The sequence below is a fragment of the Sarcophilus harrisii genome, chromosome 2, assembly GCF_902635505.1.
Source record: "Sarcophilus harrisii chromosome 2, mSarHar1.11, whole genome shotgun sequence".
Lineage (NCBI taxonomy): Eukaryota > Metazoa > Chordata > Mammalia > Dasyuromorphia > Dasyuridae > Sarcophilus > Sarcophilus harrisii.
In genome coordinates, this window is record NC_045427.1 from 390107802 (window position 1) to 390128506 (window position 20705).

The window sequence follows — 20705 nt, forward strand, 5'->3', positions numbered from 1 at the left end:
CGTGATTCAAGACAATTCCAAGAGTCTTCTGATGAAAAATGCTATCTTCACCCAACAGAATAACAATGCAGTCCAAATGCAAACCAAAACATACTATTTTTCACATTTTTGTTGTTTTTTTTCTTGTGTCTTTTGCCTTTTGTTCTGATTTTTCTTTCATAACATAACTAATATGGAAATAGGTTTAAAATGACTACATGTAATATCTATAGCAAAATTCTTGTTTTCTTGGAGGGGGGGAGATAATGGAGGGAGGGAGAAAAAACTGTAACAGAATCTTACATAATTGAATGTTGAAAACTATCTTTACATGTTATTAGAAAAAATACTATTAAGTAAATACTATTAGTTTCATGTACAATTCCCTCCGTTCTAATATGTTTATAGAAGTATTCATTTTATTGGGAGTTTTTTAAATATTTTTTAAAGAAAAAGAATTTGCTTTTTTTTTCTTAATTGGGAATGGGTGTGGTAGATGGAGAGAGGAGAGCTAGAGATAGGAAGAGAAAGGGAAGGAAGGAAGGAAAGAAGGAGAGAAGAGGGAGAAAGAAAGAAGGAGGGAAAGGGGGGAAAAGGAAGGAAAAGAGAGGAGAGGAGAGGAGAGGAGAGGAGAGGAGAGGAGAGGAGAAGAGAGGAGAGGAGAGGAGAGGAGAGGAGAGGAGAGGAGAGGAGAGGAGAGGAGAGGAGAGGAGAGGAGAGGAGAGGGTTCCTTTCTTCCTGCCCCTGAATCTAATATTTTATCTGTGGTTAAACCTAGCTACCCTTGAAGAGAGTATACCCAATTGATGACTGCAATGAGCATTTTCTCTGTGGGTACTACTATGTGGATTTGGGGTCTGCACTTCTAAGTATTCATATTAAAAATTAGTAAGTCAACAAATATTTGTTAGACATCTACACATAAATGGTTCTGTGAAAGATAGGCAAAAGCATAAGAGAGGTTCTGTGTTCTTAAGGAACTTCAGGAGAAAAAAAAAAAACACAGTAAAGATTATGTAATGACACTCAGAAGTATTAAAGTTCTTCTAATTGGGGGGAATTTATAAAAGTATAGGTATGGAAACAAGAATGAGAATGATATAAATAACAACAATAAAAAATAATGTAATATAAACTGAATCTGTATTATAATTATAATGTTTAATGTAACTACACTGAACATGTAGCTGAACCATTGGGCTGTGCCCAAACTCTTCAGCTTGTCCCAAATATTTTTCATAAAGAGGTTTGTTTGTGGAAAACATGGAAGAGAGAATGAGCAGAGAGAAAGGAAAGAAAGAGAGTAGGATAGGGGGGAAAAGCCCTCATAACAGAGAACAGAGAACATAACAGAGAATTGCAACGAGGGGAATCACCCATGAGTTTATTGGAAGCCACTGGTGACCAATTACCTACAAGGATCAATTGGAAGATCAGAACTAATCTGTTGATGCTATGGTTAGGCAACAACAAGAGGAACGATGCTAACATCAAACACATTTTGTTTATTTTAGGTAAGAATGGATTTCTTTGATGTACATTCCCACAATCTTTTCTTCCGTTTTTGTGTACTGTATTCTTCTTTTGCGCATCAATTACAAGAAGTGAGAATTTCCATTCCTTTCTTCCTCCTTTCTACATTTGGGCGTTCCTATTTTTACTTTCCCTTCTCTTTGCTTTCTCCAAACCCTCAGAAAAAGCCAATCCACCTTTTCCTCAAGTATTTCTGCTTTTGTAATTTAACTCTCTCAATATCCTCAAAATGTTAAAAGTTCTTCTCATTCTATTAGAAAATTATCCCTATATTACTGTTCTGTAAGAAATGACCAACAGGATGATTTCAGAAAGGCCTGGAGAGACTTACACGAACTGATGCTAAGTGAAATGAGCAGGACCAGGAGATCATTATATACTTCAACAACAATACTAGATGATGACCAGTCCTGATGGATCAGGCCATCCTCAGCAACGAGATCAACCAAATCATTTCTAATGGAGCAGTAATGAACTGAACTAGCTATACCCAGAAAAAGAACTCTGGGAGATGACTAAAAACCATTACATTGAATTCCCAGTCCCTATATTTATGCACACCTGCATCTTTGATTTCCTTCACAAGCTAATTGTACAATAATTCAGAGTCTGATTCTTTTTGTACAGCAAAATAATGTTTTGGTCATGTATACTTATTGTGTATCTAAGTTATATTTTAATATATTTAACATCTACTGGTCATCCTGCCATTTAGGGGAGGGGGTGGGGGGGGGGGGTAAGAGGTGAAAAATTGGAACAAGAGGTTTGGCAATTGTTAATGCTGTAAAGTTACCCATGTATATATCCTGTAAATTAAAGGCTATTAAATAAAAAAAAAAAAAAAAAAAGAAAATTATCCCTTACTTTATCATAAAACTATTTCAATTGCTCAAATAAATTTACTTTTCTAGGTTTCTCTGACTTTTTGGATTAATGTTTCAAAGTTTCCACTCAGCTCTCGTCTTTTCGTGAGGAATGCTTAGAAGTCTTCTAATGAATTAAAGACCTGCTCTTTTACCTTTAGGTTTATAAACATTTATGCTTGGTTGTAAGACTATATCTTTTGCCTTTTGGAATATTTTATTATAAGACATGCTTTTATTTAAAATAGAAGCTGTCAGGTCTCGTGTGGTTCCTTGGCACATGGATGAATTTTTTTCTTTGATATGGAAGCACTGAATTTTGACTATGGTGTCTCTGAGATTTCTTTGGGACATTTATTTCAAATGTTGATCAGAGAATTCTTTTTATCTTATTTTTCCTCCCGGCTCTAATAGATATAAGAAATTTTTACTTATGATTTCTTGAGATATAGCGTCCAGGATTTTTATTGTCATAGTTTCCAGGGAGTTCAATGCTTCTTAAATTATCTCTCCTTAAACTATTTTCCAGTTGAGGTTTATTTTTCTTTTAATATGAGATGGAAATGTTTTCTTCTATTTTTTTCCATTTTTTAATTTTGCTCTAATATTTCTTACTGAATCGTGGACATCTCTTGCTTTATTTCTTTTGGATATTCACTTAGTTCTTCTGGACAATTATTTCCCCCATTGAGTCACTACTCACAGTTATGGAATATTTGTTCTTCTGAGGGATATTTAGATTTACAGTATTTTTTCTATATAATCAGCATGTTAATTTGCTTATATATGTAACTTTAGTTCCTAAAGTCAAACTTTGTGCCAGGGCCAGCATCTTCCCCTGCTGCACTTTTGGGTGGGGTAGTTGATACGGCTTAATATTTCTCTGACTACCCTGGGTTCCCTTAATTCTTATTCTGAATTATACTTCATAAGATTAGTGCTACTCTCCTTTTGCCTCCAGATCTATGAGGCTCATAGCATTCTGTTTTCAGGTCCTATAACATTTTGGGACAAAGTGCTAGATAACTCAGAGTCCCTAGGCTGTTAGGATGTTCTGATCTGAGTATTTTTATGCCATTCTAATTGTATCCTCTCTTCAGAGCTACCAAGACCTTAGTGTTTTCTAAATACCCTGTGTCTTTCCAACTGTAGCTCTTTCTCAAGGATCTCTCTCTCTACTCTTGTCATCATCAATCATAGAATATTGCAGTATATGTGTGTGTGTGTGTGTGTGTGTGTTTCTGACCCATTTTACTGAGAGACTAGGCTTGTTTTTCTGAGCTAACATGAGTTTTGCATCTAGCTCCTTTTCTTACCATCTTGGCCTTCTGGATAACTTCCTATACTGTCCTGGAGTGAAAGAAATCATTCTTACAATACTTTCTCATTTTATAGTTTCATCATTATTCTATATTTTTTTTCTAAAATAGGTCTGTGAGAGTTGGGTGGACTGCCATCTTGCTCAGAAAAGCCAATTTATCTTTTGTATATAAAAAAGAGGTGTCTCCTGGTGGAAGAGTAGTGAGTGCCCTTGTGTGAATAATTGTCCATACCAGACCTACAGTATCTATGGTTTATAAAATACTGGCTCACATGTGCAAAAATGTTAGCAGCAGCTCTTTTTGTGGAAGAAAAAGAATTGAAAAATAAGTAGATGCCCATCAATTGGGGAACGGCTGAATAATTTGGGGTATATGAAGGAAATAGAATATTATTGTTCTGTAAAAACGATGGACAAGATGATTTTAGAAAGGCCTAGAAAGATTTACATGACCTGATGTTGAGCAAAACTATCAGAACCAGGAATACATTGTTCACAGTAATAGCAAGAATGTATAATGATCAACTATGAAAGACTTAGTTCTTCTCTGTGGTTCAGTGATCTAAAGAAATCCCAATAGAAAATGCCATCTGCAGCCAAAAAAAGTACTATGGATTGAATGTAAATCAACACATGCTATGTTCACTTCTTTTTTCTGTTTTTTTTCCTCTTCCATGAGTATTCGCTTTTGTTCCAATTTTTCTCTCCCAACATGATTCATAAAGCAATATGTATTAAAAATTATTTTTTAAAAAAAAGATAACATACTGACTCTTCTCCTCTTTATCCATATGACAGTTAATACAAATCAAGTTAATTCTATGAAGTCTAACCAAGAAACAAAAAGACCCATGCCCAACTCTGCTACTAACTAGCTGTATGGCTTAAGTACCTTGTACTACTGCTGGGTATCATTTTTCTCATCTATAAAACTAGGGCCAGTTAAAATAGGTAGCTTCCAAAGTCTCTTGCAATTCTCAATGAGTCCAAAACTTTAAGTTAACTTCTTTAGAATGTCTAAATAGCATCAATAATTTGGATATAGGAAGGATGAATAGAACCCATAGCAGGTGCCAGCTAAACAAAAGAAATGGCATTATATCAGTTCCCAATACCAGTCAAAACCACTAGTCTCATATAAATACCTCTATAAATAGAAAGAAGAAAAGGGAAACATGGGTGGACCCCGGATTCTGGGCAGGAATTCAAATAACTATTATTAAATGACTTTCACCCCTTGAAAATGAAAGAAAGTTTCTAGATAAAGTAATGTGGGGGAAACACAGAAAGTATGAAAACATAGGTTGGTATTTCTGGGAAGTAAATTCTATGCCTTTGAATTGAATGTAGATAAATCAGTGCTTCTTCCTTGTGCAAGGAATCAAAACTACTTTGCTGCTGGTTGTGCAGATGGACCATGGAAAAGACTTTTGACTTTTATGGAATCCAAGATCTGGGTTCAAATGCCAGTTCTGCTATTTACTAGCTCTACTAGACCAAACCACTAACATCTCTGGACCCAAAATTTCTTGTCTGAAACTGAAGGGATTTTATTCCATGACCTACATAGTCTCTCTCAGCTCTAAATCCATGGTCTTATGATCATATTAAATTCAATAGACACACAAAAGTTATCATATAGAATAAATTTATTGAGTGTCCACATGATAGAACAGAAAGAAATAATCATTGTCAAGGACAGTTTTGAAAAATACATGTTGATGTAATCTATATTGGATTATTTGCTGTCTAGGGGAGGGGAGAGGAGGAAGGGAGGGAGAAAAATTTGAAACACAAGGTTTTGCAAGGGTGGATGTTGAAAACTATCTCTGCATATATTTTGAAAAATAGAAAGCTATCACTTTTAAAAAGAAAAGAAAAATATATGTTGAATTTAACATCTATTTGTATGTATATTATAGTAAATTTTACATAATATAGATTCTCAACTTCATGTACAATTCTTTTTGTTCTATTATGTATAAGGAAATGCTAGTTTAAATATATGTTTGTGAAATTCAGAATTTTATAAAATAAATATCCTCAACAAAAAAAAAGTTTTTGTTTTTGTTTTTTTTTTACAATCAGACAATAGCCTAAGCTTCAAAGCTTTCCCCGCCAAGGTTTCAAAGTTATCTCATATTATTTTTCTTCATCCATTCTACATATCCACTATAGTGGTCTACAAGTTAATTATTTATTGAATTTGGAAATTTCATCTCCTTCCTCTGTCTCAAGAGCTGAGTATAGAAGGAAGAAAGAGATTTTAAGAGATGGAAGTGAGGAATGAAAGATTTCCAGATATAGAGAGCAGTCAGGGAAAGGAAATAAGGAACATTACACAAGGAACAGTGACTGAGCTCTTCTGGCTGAACCATATTATACACTAAGGAGAATAACAGGAAAGAAGATGACAAAGATATTTGTCTAAGAACCAGACACAGCCTGGAATCCAAAGTAGTGGATTTTTTTTTTTGGGGGGGGGCACAACAATTCTCTAAGACCACCTACAAAGTTATGGTGAGACTGGTATTTCTGTCAATGAACAAAATACCCCTACACTGGTGAAATAAAAGATCCTTTATATATTAAAATAAATAAAAGCTCCAAAAGGATATCACATGAAGCCATGGTCATTATCAATACCTTAATAATAAATCAGAACAGGTTCTAAGAATTGAGTGGAGGAAACTGTATACAAGGAAATTGTGAATTTGAAGATCTGGGTAGTCTGAACTAGGGCACAGAATGCAGACACTGAGTACTTGAAGATGTTTTATCACACATGCTTGTAGCAGTTTTGTTTTTCTCGCATTGTTCAATAGTGGGGGAGGACGGGTTTAAGGTAGTGAAAGAAAGTAGATCTGAAAGTAAAATTTAATTTTAAAAATAAACAAAGGAGAATCTTTGGGAAGAGAAAAGAGGGGAGTAATGATGATGATTCCTTCCCCCCCCCCAAAAAAAAAGGGTCAATGAAACATTTTTGAGATAGAAGAGAGTTAAAGTTCAGAAGGGGAGAAAGACAAGTAAGGCAGGTTTGGAGATACTGTTAAATTTAATATATGCAAAAGAAAAAACCCAACTCCTGTAGGACATCATCCAAATCCGATTCTCATTGCCTCTAAAACCCAATTCTTTTTTCCCATCCCCTTCAACACCTCCCTCCAAACACCCAACCAAATATCCCTTCCACTGTTTTTTTGAAATGTCTGTTTCAAACACATCAAACTTGCTTTCATAATATTTTTCCTTTCCCACTCCTTCTATCTTCTGGCTCTCCCTGAAGCCTGAATCGCTCAGCATTAGTTGCACTTTCACTTTCCTTTCCTCTCAACTCACTGGTCATAGTGAGGGAAATACAATTCTCTTTGCCTCCCATTGCCACTTCTAAATTCTCTGGCTGTGGCAACTATTCACTAAAGTCTCCCCTTCTGAGGTCCACACAATCCACATCTACCGGATCATGTAAGCTATTGTCTTCACATCTCTGAATATTCCCCTTCCTTCTTATGTATTCTGTAACTATTTCACAATCTTTCTCTCCTCTCCAACTCTTGCCTTCATACAAAAGGACTTCAACATATGAATTGATATTCCTTCAGACACTCTCAGTGATCCTCTATTTCCCATGAGCTATTCCTCTACCCCCACCTCAGCCACACACAAAGATGGACATAATTTCATCTTGCCACCACCCCCAAATGTATCACTTCCATTTTCATGAACTTTGAAATCCCCTTACCTGACCAGTCTATTAGCTTTTCATCTCTCATTCTACCTTCCATTACCAAACCCTGGTCTTCATCTAGACCTCTAGTCCCTTGATTCCTCACTTTCTTCCTTTTATTAGCTCAACTCCTTAGTGAACCAGTTCAATTTTTTCTTTTTTTCTTTTCAGTCCTTTACCTCTCTAGCACATCACTGATTATGGCCTACCAAGACTTAGCCTTGGATTATCCCAACCATTCATTGCCTTTCCTCCTATACACATGCCTCTGAATAAAGGTGAAAAAAAAATCACATAAAATTCTAATTGAGTTACTAAAAACTTACTTCACATAACCTCAACTGAGCCCTCACCACTACTAGATAATCTTTCTACACCTCCCTAACTCATTATCTCACTGTCCACAATAAATCTTTTAAACCTTTCCCATTCTTCTTCGAACCTCACAAGGCTTCCCCTCCTCACTCATTCAGGTTTAGAACTTTTCCCCATATTTTACTGGGGAAAAAATGAGATCATTTACTGGCATCTCTTTCTTCTCTCCTCTACCCCATAACCTATCATTCTATGCCATCTGTCATTATCCTCCTCTAATTCTGTCTCATATGAAGAGGTGGCCCTTCTTTCCAAAGCAAAGTCTTCCAGCAACTATCACATCTTACTCTGACAACTCCAGCATCTTACTCTATCAACTCTCACTTATGTCAGTCTCTTCCTTTCTACTGAGTGCTTCTCTACTGCCTACAATCATGCTTACACCTCCCCATTCCTCCTGGCTTCCTCCAACTCTGACTCAAAATCTCATCTTCTACAGTAATCTTTTCACAATATCTCTTAATTCTACCACCTTCCCTCTGTTGATTATTTCTCATTTATTTTATAGGTAGTTTTTTTTGCATGGTTGTTTGCATAGCTAGTAGGATAGTGAATTGATAAGAAAGACATAGTATATTATCATTCAATCATTTTTCAGTTGTGTCCAACTTTTTATGATCTCCATTTGGGATTTTCTTGGTAAAGATAACTGGAGTTGTCACCCTAGGGCTCTCCTTCAGATATTTCAAAATATTTCTGTGAACCCACAGAGGACCTGAAGCTACTCTCCCACAGGATCCCCAAAAACACTCTGGGAAAAGAAAGGTGAAATTGTCTGTTTTTCTTTCTCTCACTCTAGTTTTCTTCCTTACTTTTCCCCACTCCAACGATGAGATCTTTGCTCCTAGCATTTTCTCTCCCGCTTTCTTGAAGTCTTTCTATGGCCCCTGCCAGTAGGGTGTTAACTCCCTCTTAGTCTTTCAGGATAGGGAGCTCTATAGGCAGTGGGGTCATTCAGGATTGTTGTGTGGGCCATCAGCATCCTCAAGGGAGCCCACAAATGGGATCTGATAAATTATTTGCAAAGGCCCCATTCATAAATGTCACTATCTTCACCCTGGATGCCACCCCATTTTTTAACCTACTTGTGAGATTTGTTTCCTCTGGGCCCTAAGCTACAAACTTCCAACCATTTGTTTAGTCTGAAGAGCATGGTACAACTGACCTGAACACTCAACATCTCCTAGATGTTGCTGCTGCCATCTTCAAATCTAGCACTTCTCCTCCAGACCTGAACTCCTACTGGGCATAGGGACAGCTCTATGGCCCTTTTCAGCTTGAAGAAGCTTCAGAAGATGAGACCTTCATCCCTTTGGCCCAAATGAATTTGGGGGTGACTGCTTGAGGGAGAATGATATAATAGGAACTGTGTCCCCCTGATTTTTGGGAAGAGATGGACCTAGGTTGGAAAAACCCTAAATCTCAACCTCTCCCAACCTTTGGGAGCATCCCCACTCTCCTACTTGATTCCTAAGGGAAACTCCCATAATAATCCTCACTCACAATTCATTTGGAGATCTTGGCCTGGAGCATAATTATCATCCATTATTGAGTCCCTCAATTCATCTAGAGATTGCTCCTTATCCTTGATCTCAAACCCGTTTACCCACTGTGCCACCTAGCTGTAGGATGGCCTGGCAACAATAATGGCTAGTTGAGTATTAGAAAGAATGGAAGAAAATAACCATTTATTGATCAGCAGGATGATTTCAGAAAGGCCTGGAGAGACTTACATGAACTGATGCTGAGTGAAATGAGCAGGACCAGGAGATCATTATATACTTCAACAACAATACTATATGATGGTCAATTCTGAAGGACATGGCTCTCTTCAACAATGAAGATGAACCAAATCAATTCCAATAGGGCAGTAATGAATTGAACCAGCTACACCCAGCAAAAGAACTCTGGGAGATGACTATGAACCACTACATAGAATTCCCATTCCCTCTATCTTTGTCCACCTGCATTTTTTATTTCCTTCACAGGCCAATTGTACACTATTTCAAAGTCCGATTCTTTTTGTACAGCAAAATAACTGTATGGACATGTATACACATATTGTATTTAACTTATACTCCAACATATTTAACATGTATTGGTCAACCTGCCATCTGGGGGAAGGGTTGGGGAGAAGGAGGGGAAAAGTTGGAACAAAAGGCCTTGCAAGTGTCAATGCTGAAAAATTACCCATGCATATATCTTATAAATAAAAGGCTATAATAAAAAGAAAGAAAATAAACATTTATTGTCTATTATGTACATACATTATGTATTATTTACAAATATTATCTCATTTGATCTTCACAACAACCTTGCCAGGTAGTTGTCATTGTTATCCCCTACGTCTAGCTAAAGAAATTGGGGTAATCAGAGGTTATATGGTTTGCATAGAGTCACAAAGCTAATAAGTGATTGAGGTCAAATTTGAATTCGGGTCTTCTTGGATCCAGGCCCAGCCCTCTAGTCACTCAGCTAATAGCTAACTCACAAAATATAGACTGAGTTGAGATCTGTGCTTCACAAGGGAATATCTAGATCAATAAGATCACAGACTTATGAGCATTTAAATATTGAAGAGCATTTTTAAACACACAGCAAAATGGAATAAAAACTCTCCTAGATAAAATCATAAGTCTCTATTTCATATTCTTTTTTTTAAGTATACATATATCCTACATGTTACTTTCAAAATTGTCCTGCTTATCTAAGATTTCTTCTGAAGTTCTTTCTGTTGCTTCTTAAAATGTTAAAAAAAAAAAAAAAATCAAACTCCTTTATTTACATTTTTGGATCACTACTGTTGCAAAAATACAAAAAATATTGTTTTAATTTTGACATCTGAAAAAGTGTTGATCCCTTTGATATCTTTTCCAACTTACTCATTAGATTGTTGTACTGTACCTTTCTCAAAAATGGAAATGCCACTATTTTTTTTTATATCCTTGTTTTTGACTATGGAGCCCTGTTGGATCAAGACAGCTAAATTTGATACAAGTTCAATATTTTTTTTTTCAGAATTAGCTCATCTTTTGGGGCTTGAGAAACAATACAAACAACACCTGGTCTCATGAGTACTCTAGATAGATTTTTCACCCACAAAATGTCTGATTTCAACAAGTAAATCATTCTCTTGAATAACATTAAGGAGGAAAGGAACACATACAGACCACATCTAGTTTTTAAAAAAAAATGTTGATCATGTTTTTACATTCTTTGGATTTGCTTTTGTTTTTGTTTTTTGTATTTTTGCATCACTGTTGTTGGGCAGCTAAGTGTTGCAATGGATAGAGCACCAGGCCTGAAGTCAGGAAGACCAGGATTCAAATCCAGCCTCAGGTGTTTACTAGTTATGTGACTCTGGGCCAGTCAATTAACCCTATTTGCCTCAGTTTCCTTGTCTGTAAAATAAAGTGGACAAAATGACAAACCAGTCTAGTACCTAGGTCAAGAAAATCCCAAATAATTCCACAAAGTGTTTGAAAAAGTGATTGAACTTGAACCTCGCCATAGGATTTACCATCTGGACCCTAAATTAAAAACTGGGAAAAAGACAAATAATCCATTGTATCAAATAAACACATCCAAGCAAAACAAACCCATACATTGGTAGTGTACAAAAACATATATCTTTTCTGCATCTTATATCCAACACCTCTCCGTCGGGTTCATCATTAGTCCTCTAAAAAACATTATTGGTCATTGCATTTAAGAGTTCCAGTCTTTTAAAGTCACTCTTCTTTCAAATGTTGCTATCATTGCATGAATTGCTCTCTTGGTTCTGCCCACTTCACTCTGTCATTTCCTAACTAATCAAAATTTAAATTATAATAGAACTTGAAAGTTAACATAAGGACATGACAAAATACTCACTGAGGACTGTGTGGTTTTGGAAATGAATGAGGAGTTACCAAAATTAGTCTAAGGAAATGTTATGCAAGATTGTACTTCTCCAAGTAACAATTCAGAACATTTATCAAAATGCTGGCTTGAAGAATGGATACCGGATATTATCCTGATACCACCACTGGCAGGAAGCCAGCATTAGTCATAGAATGAGTGACTAAGAGTGTGCATTACTGCACCACTGTGACAATATGGAATAAATGTTTTTGCAGAACATTCTAAGATATTCCATTTGTAATAGTGACTATTCTGGCTTCCACTGCCTAAAGGGCAAATATGTTATATCCCACTCCTCCCTGGTACATTTAAGGAGGAGAGAGGGAGCTTGTTGGCTCAATCCTGCATAGATTTTATTCTTTCAATTTTAGGGAACCTTCAGAACCCCAGTTCCATTTAACCATTTATTAGTCAGATTAACTTTTATGACAGAGTATTTATTTCAAAAATATAGCAAGAAAAAACATACAAATATCCCCTCAGCAATTGCAGGCATAATTTCCCCTCACTCCATTAGTTTGAGGATGAGAAAGGGATTGGCTTCATGGTTTTGTTTCTGCACAGGATGATCCTACCAGATGTCAAGTCCAAAGCCCCAATGGATTTGAATCCCAGTTTCCTGGCTTCTCAGGGATTCCTTGATGAGTGAGTAACAATTTCAAGTCCAGAATTAGGCCTAGTTCCAAGGTAATTATGGGTTGAGTTCAGGGTCCAGTAACTCCATGGATTATACCTAGAACTAAAAATTATAAAACACCAAGACTCCAAAGTCCATTTCTTGATGTCAGGGAGCCTGGAAATAATTTAATGATGATGAAGATGAACCTTTTCTCCACATCTAGTTTAGTATATGATATCCATGAACAGTGCTTTTATCCCTAGTCAGAACTGGAAATACAATAAGACTGTCCCACTCTCTTACTTATAAAGATGCAGCCCATTACCAATTACAGTCAATAGAAAGAGACAAGACCCTAATAGAGAAAGAGAGAATGTCTTTTAAAAGCAGATTTTAGGTATCTCCAACATAGCTATCTCTATTTTAGTTGATAAAGACATAACTCCATTACACTCTGAAACTAAGACCAAATCCATGGGCATGAATTACCTCTTATGTTTCATCAGGGCCTGAAGGTATCTGAAACATAAAAACATTTATATAATGATATAAGATTTGAAAAGCAGTTTTCAAATATCATCTTATTTGTTGCTAACAAAAGCTGTGTGGGATAGATGCTAGTATTATCCTTATTTTACAGGCAAGGAAAAGGAAGCAAAGATTCAATGACATACTCAGGATCACACAGTTATTAAGAACCGAGAAAGGACTGCCCTTGGTACAAATCTTTAATTCACAATTTAATTCACAATTTAAAGTTGGAGCAATGAGTAAATCAAAAGTTATTGCACATCTAACTTCATAACAACTGCAAGCACAGAATCAAAGGAAAAATTTATTTCTCATGACTACATGAATAATTAAAATAAATGAAATAAAAAGAATTTTTTAATGAAATAAGCATTCTTGAGGAAAGAATTACAAAGATAATCAGTACATTAGAAGGGTAAATTGTAATAAACTATACTTAAGTAATGGAGTCAAGTCCCATCATCTTTGAGTTTCAGAGCATCTAAGCAGGGCAGCTAGATGTCATAATAGATAGAAATATCAGTCCTGGAGAGAGGAAGATTTGTCTTCCCAAATTCAATCTGGCCTCAGACACTTAATATCTATGTCACCCTGAGTAAGTCACTCAATCCTGTTTGCCTCAGTTTACTCTTCTATAAAATGAGTTAAAGAAGGAAATGACAAAAACCACTCCAGTATCTTTGTCAAGAAAACCTCAAATGCAGTCTCAAAGAGTGTAACTGAAACAGCTGAATAATCAACCCAAACAGAAAAGTACAAGAAAGAATATACTAGGGTGGAAAAGAGTAAGAAAGATAAATCTTGCTTTTTCTCACAATCTGGAGTGCATGGGAAGAAGAATATACAAATACGAAAAATAGGATATTGGGAAGAAGCATAAATTGAGCCTTACTTTAAACTGAACTGGGAAAAGAAAGATTGAAAATAGACTTATAAGCAGTTTACTGTAAAAATATATCAAACAACAGGAAAACAAGTAGGGATGGGGGAGGGAAACAGAGAGAGAGAGAAAAGTTAAAGGAAGAATAATTAGGAGAAAAGGAAAAGAACCTCTGTGTTCTAAAATGTCTATCTATAGCAGCTCTCTTTGTATTGACAAAGAACTAGTAATTGTAAGGATGTCAATCAATTGGAGAATAGACGAACAAGTTGTAGTATACAGTTGTGATGAAATGCTAATGTAGTATTAAAAAATGATGAACTCTATGATTTTAGAAAAACATTGAAAAGATTTCTGTGAAATAATCAAAAGAGAAATGAATAGAACCAAGAGAACACTGTATACAGGAACAGTTTGAGAACAACTTTGACTATTATAAACACCCAAATTAGCTATAAATGACATATAAATAAAGATTATATCTGAATCCTGAAAAAAAACTACATATAGAATAGGTATAGAATAATTTTACATTATATATACACACATACATATAGATGTATATATGCATCTATATGTATTTGTATCTAAAATAGTAATAACATCTGGGGGTTATTCCTTAAATTAAAAAATAAAATTTAATATTAACAAATAATAATAATTCAAAGGAGGGAATAGTTACAAATAAAATGAACTTCCTGATTCTGAAAGGAAGAATTTTTTTAAGGGAGAGGGAGGGAGAGGAAAAAAAAATCCTAGAATTAGAATTCAAAGGAATACCTTCTATTACCTTTTAGAAAGTTGAGGGATGAGTGAACAAATTTGGTACATAAATGAATGAGAATATTGCCTTGTTGTTAAAATAATAAAAGAGATAATTTTAGAAAATCTTGAGTTGTATGAATTGATGGTGAGAGTAGGGAGCAGAGCCAGAATAATTTGTGAAAAGAAAATAACATTGTGTAGAAAAAAAACACTTTGAAATGTTTCAGAATGCTGGTCAATGAAAGGACCAAGTGTGTCTCTGAGACCTATACTACAGCATGTTACACATAGTCTGTCATAAATGTAATAAGACACAAGGAAAAGGACCACTGTATAGATTCATTTTGCTTGACTACTTATGTGTATTTATCACAAGATTGTTATTGTTGTTTTTCTCTCCATGTAAACATGGGTGGGTAATATGTAGAGAGGAAGGAAAGCAACATAGATGCAAGGAATAATAGTGCTGCCAAAAAGAAAAGAAAAGAAATACTATAATACTTTGTAAAATGCACAGAAAATAACTGAAAAGTTCAGAATAGGAGAATTGTAACATACAAATTTTAATTTATACTTTATAAAAGTAAATAATGGTTTCATATAGAATCCTTTTGTGTTCTGTGATGGGTACAGAAATGATTTTTAGTGTATAAGTTTAGAAGAAAAAAATAGGGGTTTTTTGTTGTTGTTTTTAAAGCACTATTAAGAATTTTGAACTTGTACAAAAAAAAAAACCAACTGCCAACACTTTAGAGGCAGAAATTATTTTAAACATTGTTGCTAGAGCTTCACCAAAAAAAAAAAAAAAAAGATTGATTTGGTAAGTGAATAGCTACTTTAAAATATGGTATTTGAGAATTTTATCTCTGAACCACAGTTGAATATATGGGAGTGACTACCCCTTGACCAGGGATGCAATATACCTTACAAGAGCTAATAAAAATGTGATTGCCTGTCACTGGGTAAGGGATTGGGTGGGAGGGAAGAACAATTAGAAGGAGGGCAAAAAATATGGGGAAAAATAGGATATAAAAATGAAAGATATTTTTTCTTTACACAGGCAAAAAGTAAAATTAAATTTAAGTTGATTGATGAGTTCCTTATATGGGAAAAGTGTCTTTGCCTGAAGTCATTTAAATCTAATTAAGGGAGCTTTACTCTTAAAAAAGAAAAAGAAGGAAGAAAACTGTCTATACCTATCCACAAAGTAGATGACAGAGAATTTCTACAATGCTGGAAGAGGAAGAAACATTCAATAATCCAAGAAACAAATTCCAGAAAAGGAGTAGTCAATAAAATCTATGACCCCAGAGATCTATACATAGGTAACAACAATAGGTGACAAACAAGGTGAACAAATAAATGATGCTAATGTCAGAAGGTCAATATGATCTCATGGATATCACTAAGGTGTAGTAGGATATAATAAAGGATAAAAAAAGAGTATAAGCTTTAGTATGATGTATGCCAGGTTTTGTTCTGAAAAAGTATAACTTAATTATAAGAAACATACTAGATAAGATGAGGATAAAGTAATGTATAATTTAAAACAAGTTTTTTTTAGCTATAGACCTATGGATTTCTTTTTTTTTTTTTAATGTTTAAAAATGTTTTCAATTTTTAATACTGAATTTTATTGAATTTTTAATATTGAATTTGAATAAATACTTTGAATATCTGTTCCTAGATACAATTATCTTTTTATCTTTTCCTGAGATTTCCAAATGGGACCATGCAATAAAAAAAGACTAAGAGTCTCTGATTTAAAATATACTCAGGAGAACAAGAAATTCAGAAGGAGATACAGAATGGACAAAAAAAAAAAAAAAACATTGTCAGTGCCATGATAAATTAATTTATACTTAGATTACATGATACATGTTAAATTCATGATTTCTTACACTATCTTATTTTTCTGTCCTTGTATAGTAGGAAAAATATTATTACTATCAAGTTCAAATAGGTTTTTTTAAAGAAGAAAATAGTGAGATGAAAAAATCCAGAGATAAAAATTCAAGCTTCATTGGAGATTTGAGAGAATAGAGAAAGCAAAAATATATATATATACTTTCATCAGAGTATATTGCCTGGATAGAAACAAAAAGTACATGGCTAGAAACAGGTAAATTCAGAAATATTTTTTAAAAGTATATCCTGGAATAATAATAGTGACACAAGGACTTACCAACTTCTTCCTTTGGAATTCTTTCTCTTCTTTTCAAGGTAAAAAAACTAATAACATCTGGACTTTCTTTAATAACAACTTCATCCTTCAAAGTACAGAAAATAATAATAAAGAAAAGACCACTTTTCACCAAGTTTGCAGGTTTGGAAATGAGAGGGGGGTTGAAAGAATGCAATCATTCCATCTGAATATTCATGATGGAGGAAAGGAGAGAAAAGTAGAACATAATTAGGTATGCATCTTAGATTTATGAAGAGCAGATTTCCAAAAGTTTAGGGAAAGGACAAGGAAGATGCTTTGGACTTAAATTCCATGCAGGAAGTCAGCACAAGAGGCAGCTAGATGGCACAGTGCATAGAGCACCAGCCCTGAAGTCAAGAGGACACGAATTCAAATATGTCCTCAGATATGTAACACTTCCTAGCTGTGTGGTCCTGGGCAAGTCACTTAACCCAATTGCCTCAGCCAAAAAAGAGAGAGAGAGAGAGAGAGAGAGAGAGAGAGAGAGAGAGAGAGAGAGAGAGAGAGAAAGTCAGCACAAGAAGGATGGAAAGCCCTCAAGAAAGAAATTCAGAAGACAGAAAGAAGCAATTACAAAAAAAAAAAAAAAAATTGTAACAGATTACCATGGCTCTCACTGCTTACAAGGTTAGGTTGATTAGATTTTCACTTCTTCCCCAGGGTTCTCCAGTATCCTAAAAGGAGATTGGATGTGTCAAGGTTCTCTTCAAAAGACTCTAGCCCCACCACAGTAATTGTTCCTTGAAATGTAGAGTGATGAGGTCTAAATTTAGGGTGGTCAAGGAACCAAATGATGAGATTAAATTCAAGGAACCAAACTAATGAGATTAGGGTTCCTGGTGGTTAGGGAGTTAAATGATATGATTAGTGGCAGGTTTGGAGTTCAGGGAACCAAATGAAGAGGTTTGGCTTCCTTAAATGCCCTTGATATTCAGCTCATGGGTAGGGAGTTTTGGGAACCCCCTTTATGGCAGCTCAGAGATCGTTCAAAAAGGAATTTACAAACTCAAAAAGCCAGACTGATAAAAAGTTTATTATAGGCTTTGAGTAGTCAGCCTTAGGTATGCATGAATAGAAAGGCTGAATTCCTTAGTGGCAAAGTCCCAACAAAGAGATATAAGTAAGGTCCCGACAGAGAGATACAAAGTCTCATTAGGAAAATAGGTGAGGATAAAGAGAGGGTAACCTGGAAGAGAATATCATCCCAGCTGGCAGAGTTTACTAATATACTAGGAAGAGTTTCCTTGGCATGGCATATTGGCTCCTTTGCAAAGAGAGGGTTTAAGATTGGCTCTTTTTATAAGTCTTAGCTACAAACTGGGGGTTGCTCCATGGGGCCTGGGTTTTCAGCTTGAGCTAGAATTGAATAGAAAATCTTCAACTGAATAGGGCATTTCTCCAATTCAATAGGATTGGTAACCAGCACGAAATGCAACCAGCCCCACCCAGACAACAGAATGAAGCTGCTTGTCCTCGAACAGGTTCCCTACAGTGGCAGGATTAAAGGAGAATTTGTCCTTCAAGGAGTTTTAGAGTTTTGGGGTCCCTTCAAGAGGATTTCCTTTTTACCCTATTTAGCCACTAACAGTCAGATTAGGTTTTATGAAAAATATTTACTTCAAAAGATATCACAAATATCCATATTTATTCCTCCAATAGTGGAAAGCATAATGCTGCCCCTCTTTGCACCACCTCAGTCTTTGGGGAAAAGGAGGGGATTGGTTGGTAATTTAGCTCAATTCCCATAGCACACCTGCTTCAAATCCAAAACTCTCAAGAGTCAAGTCCCAGTCCTTGATTTTCAGAGCATCTAAGGGGAGCAACTAGATGTCAATAGATAAAAGCATCAGTCCTGGAGGAAAGAAGACTAATCTTCCTGAGTTCAAATCTGGTCTCAGACACTTCAAGCTAGCTGTCTGTATGTCAATGGGCAAGTCTGCTTGCCTCAGTTTCCTCATCTATTTATATGAGCTAGAGAAGAAAAAAGCAAACCACTCTAGTATCTCAGCCAAGAAAACTCCAAATGGGGGATCAAAAAAGAGTAAGATACACCTAGAATGACTGAACAATTCCTACAAAAATGCTGGGTTTACTGGCTATACTACAATATTTACAATCCTAGTCCCAAGGTCACCGTGGCTCAAATCCCTATGAGGATTTATGGTTCTATGAGGATTATCTCCAAAACCTGAAACTGAGGACAAACAACACAATACAGAAAAGAATACTTCCAGGCCCATTTTCAGAGCCAGGACAAAAGAGTGGGAGCAGGGGAACGAAAGTCCTTTCCCTCTCACCAGCTCACTTCATGGTATCCATATTAACAACCTCTGAACACAGCAAATAAGAGTAAATAAAAGAAAGGCAGAGGAAGGAAAAAAAAATAAAAGCAGAAAGCTCAGTATCACTAATTTTAAAGATAGTCAGCCAATCAAAGATATCTACCTCCATATACAAGACAGAGGGGAAAGACCTCTATGTTATGCAATCTAGGCATGCTCACCGGTACCTCGGATGAGGACAATACAGCCTCGCCCTGGAGAGCATCTGCATTAAAATGTTCCTTTCAGATGCTCTCCAGGGCGAGGCTGTATTGTCCTCATCTGTGGTTTGGGGACCTCTTCTAATCTTTTCCCCCTAAGGGAAGTGGCCAGTCCTGGGAGGGGGAACGCTTAGAGTGCAGGTGCCCTTTTCTATGTTGGATCTTTCCCAGATTAAGAAGAAACTGGGCAGATATTCTGAAGATCCCACTAAGTTTACTGAGGGGTTTAGAGCTGTTACTCTCCAGTACGATCTGTCCTGGGGAGATGTTAACATCCTTCTCTCTACTTGTTGTACCATAGAGGAGAAAAGGAGGATCTGGGACCTGGCCTAGAAGTTTGGAGACGAGTTGGCCATCACCTCCCCCGGTAGATAACAAGCAGGGGCTGCAGCAGTGCCTGTTGTAGACCCTAGGTGGAACTATCAGCAGGGGAGCGAGGATAGAGAAAAAAGGGATCATTTCCTAACCTGCCTCATTGAGGGTATGAAAAAGGGGATTAAAAAGCAGGTGAATTACGATAAGCTTAGAGAAATCACCCAAGCAGCTGATGAGAATCCCACTTTATTTCAGGGGCGCCTCGTAGAAACCATTAGGAAATATACTAACCTAGATCCCACTTCTTTAGAGGGGACTGCTGTCCTCGGCATGCATTTTATTAGCCAGTCTTCCCCAGATATCAGACGGAAGCTGCAGAAATCGGAATTAGGACCCCAGACTCCAATGAATCAATTAGTGGAAATCCCCTTTGGGGTGTTTAATAACAGGGATCGGGAGGAGTACCGAAAAGTCAGAGCAAGGAACAGAGAACACGCCCAGTCTCTGGCTGTCACCATTTCCAAGGGCCCCCAAAGCTTGTGCTTTAGGTGCAATCAGCCCGGCCATAGGGCGAAAAACTGCCCTCAGAGGAACCAGCCACCAGGCCCTTACCCCAGGTACAAATGGGAAGGACACCGGCAGAGCGACTGCCCGGAGAAGGGGAGAACCACGGCCTCCAGCCTCGCCCTCCAGGCCTCTCCAGGCCAGGACTGACGGGGCCCTGGGCTTGGCCATGGACCCCCTACCTCCATCATCGAAGCAGAGCCTAGGTAACCTTGGACGTAGGAGGTAGGCCAGTCTCTTTTCTCTTTGACACCGGGGCTTCTTTCTCCGTTCTGCTGGAGCATTCGGGTCCTACTTGTCCCTCCCCCCATAAGGTAATGGAAATTGAAGGGAAAATTAGACATTGCTTAGAAACCCTCCCCTTGCCTTGTCGGTTCGGGGACCTGTTGTTTCCACATTCATTTTTAATTATCCCTTCCTGTCCCAGCCCTTTGATGGGTAGGGACTTGATGATGAAACTGGGAGCCCAATTCTCTCTGGTGAGGCCTCCAGATAATCTCTGTGCACTCCTCTCCAGACCTCCCCACATTCCCGGTGAAATCTGGGGGGAAATACTCTTCCGTGTGGGACCAGGGCATCCCT

General features: G+C 36.6%; 1 long non-coding RNA gene across 2 annotated transcripts; it reads right to left on the minus strand.

The window, feature by feature from the left end:
• Positions 1-12097: 12097 nt before the first annotated feature.
• LOC116421140 lies at positions 12098-17522 on the minus strand. 2 transcript variants are annotated; one of them, XR_004231445.1, is made up of 3 exons: positions 17327-17522; positions 16682-16766; positions 12098-12839 (listed from the first exon to the last, which is right to left on the minus strand). It is a non-coding gene; the product is annotated as an uncharacterized LOC116421140 (long non-coding RNA). The 2 variants fall into 2 exon arrangements; XR_004231446.1 differs by having other exon boundaries at positions 17308-17522.
• Between the last annotated feature and the right edge of the window lie 3183 nt (positions 17523-20705).